The following is a 2,500-nucleotide window of genomic DNA, read 5'->3' as shown; positions in this document are numbered from 1 at the left end:
TAGTGTTGGAAAACAAAAAAGAGAGACAACTTTTAACGGTGGATCTCTTGGCTCACGCATCGATGAAGAACGCAGCCAGCTGCGATAAGTAGTGTGAATTGCAGAATTCAGTGAATCATCGAATCTTTGAACGCAAATGGCGCTCTTGGGTTCTCCCAGGAGCATGTCTGCCTGAGTGTCGGATATCATCCAACGCACTTGAGTGTGCGGCATTGAGGCGTCACGGCACACTTATGCCGCCGTGTCCCTTGAAAAGCAGAGAGACTCGCATCGTGCGTTGTTCTGCACCCCCATGCGAAGGCTAAAAATCCATTTGGTCCTTGGCTGGGTGAGTGTCCGGAGCGCGCGCGGAGTCCCACGACAAAAACATAACTATCTGGACCTCAGGTCAGGCAAGGCTACCCGCTGAATTTAAGCATATTAATAAGCGGAGGAAAAGAAACTAACAAGGATTCCCCCAGTAACGGCGAGTGAAGCGGGAAGAGCTCAAATTTGAAATCTCCGAGGCCTGAACGCTTCGGCGAGTTGTAGTTGCGAGAAGCACTTTCTCGGCGGACCGACCATGCCTAAGTTGCTTGGAACAGCACGTCGCAGAGGGTGACAACCCCGTCTGTGGCGCGGACGGCCGCTCACGATGTGCTTTCGAAGAGTCGGGTTGTTTGGGAATGCAGCCCAAAACGGGTGGTAAACTCCATCTAAAGCTAAATACTGGCGTGAGACCGATAGCGAACAAGTACCGTGAGGGAAAGATGAAAAGAACTTTGAAAAGAGAGTTAAAAAGTACGTGAAACCGTTGGAAGGGAAACGAATGGACTCAGCAATGCGCCGTTTGAGATTCAGCCGGCGGGTAGTGCCGGCCCGGGGTTTGCGGATCTGAATGGACCGCGGTCCCGGGCTCGGAGCTCCCGGTCGTCGCACTTCTCTTGGGCGCGCGTCAACGTCGGTTGGGACTGGGTCTGAAAGGTGCCGGAAAGGTAGGTCTGTGCGTCCCTTCGGGGTCGCTCGGTCTGTTACAGCCCGGTTCTCCTCGCGGCTCGGGCCCGACCGAGGCGGTGCAGCGCATGCCTCTCGTAAGGCTAGGGTCCCGTCCCTCCGGCCGGTTGTCGAATGTGGTGGACTGCTTGCAGTGCTCCGCGATTGCTGCCGGTCGTTGGGGTGGTGATCTCGTACCATGCGCTTGGGATGTTGGCGGTCATATGGGTCCATCCGACCCGTCTTGAAACACGGACCAAGGAGTCTAACATGTGCGCGAGTCTTTGGGTGCTGGAAACCCCGAGGCGCAATGAAAGTGAAGCTGGTTTCGGCCAGTGAGGCGAGATCCCCGGTTCTGCCGGGGCGCATCGTCGACCGACCTATTCTACTCTTAGGAAGGTTTGAGTAAGAGCGTGTCTGTTGGGACCCGAAAGATGGTGAACTATGCCTGAATAGGGTGAAGCCAGAGGAAACTCTGGTGGAGGCTCGTAGCGATTCTGACGTGCAAATCGATCGTCAAATTTGGGTATAGGGGCGAAAGACTAATCGAACTGTCTAGTAGCTGGTTCCCTCCGAAGTTTCCCTCAGGATAGCTGGAACTCGGTGAAGCAGTTTTATCAGGTAAAGCGAATGATTAGAGGCCTTAGGGTTAAAACAACCTTAACCTATTCTCAAACTTTAAATTGGTAAGATGTCCGACTTGCTTAATTGAAGCCGGACTTGGAATGCGAGTGCCTAGTGGGCCATTTTTGGTAAGCAGAACTGGCGATGCGGGATGAACCGAACGCGGAGTTAAGGTGCCAAAGTCGACGCTCATCAGACCCCACAAAAGGTGTTGGTTGCTATAGACAGCAGGACGGTGGCCATGGAAGTCGGAACCCGCTAAGGAGTGTGTAACAACTCACCTGCCGAAGCAACTAGCCCTGAAAATGGATGGCGCTCAAGCGTCGCACCTATACTCCGCCGTCGAGGCGAGTGCGAAGCCCCGACGAGTAGGAGGGCGCGGTGGTCGTGACGCAGCCTTTGGCGCGAGCCTGGGTGAAACGGCCTCCGGTGCAGATCTTGGTGGTAGTAGCAAATATTCAAATGAGAACTTTGAAGACCGAAGTGGAGAAAGGTTCCATGTGAACAGCAGTTGGACATGGGTTAGTCGATCCTAAGAGATAGGGAAATTCCGTGTCAAAGTGCCCGATCCCGGGCCGCCTATCGAAAGGGAATCGGGTTAATATTCCCGAACCGGAACGCGGATATTGCCGTTCATCCGTGTGCGGCAAGTGCGGCGACGCAACCGAACCCGGAGACGCCGGCGGGAGCCCCGGAAAGAGTTCTCTTTTCTTTTTAACAGGCTTTCACCCTGAAATCGGATTGTCCGGAGATAGGGTTTCATGCCTGGTAAAGCACCACACTTCTTGTGGTGTCCGGTGCGCTCTCGACGGCCCTTGAAAATCCGGGGGAGACAATGATTTTCGTGTCCGGTCGTACTCATAACCGCAGCAGGTCTCCGAGGTGAGCAGCCTCTGGTTGATAG

The 2,500-nt window shown here is 54.4% G+C and overlaps 1 non-coding gene and 1 pseudogene across 1 annotated transcript; both read left to right on the top strand.

Annotated features, from left to right (window-relative positions):
* The first annotated feature begins 27 nt into the window (after positions 1 to 27).
* LOC146447087 (5.8S ribosomal RNA) lies at positions 28 to 181 on the top strand. The gene has a single exon (XR_014862146.1). It is a non-coding gene; the product is annotated as a 5.8S ribosomal RNA (ribosomal RNA).
* A 197-nt stretch (positions 182 to 378) lies between these two features.
* On the top strand, positions 379 to 2,500 carry LOC146447086 (large subunit ribosomal RNA; annotated as a pseudogene; the record flags this gene model as incomplete).

Source organism: Pavona decussata, unplaced genomic scaffold (assembly GCF_977016875.1).
Source record: "Pavona decussata unplaced genomic scaffold, jaPavDecu1.1 SCAFFOLD_2805, whole genome shotgun sequence".
Lineage (NCBI taxonomy): Eukaryota > Metazoa > Cnidaria > Anthozoa > Scleractinia > Agariciidae > Pavona > Pavona decussata.
This window is presented reverse-complemented; position numbering and strand designations above follow the sequence as displayed.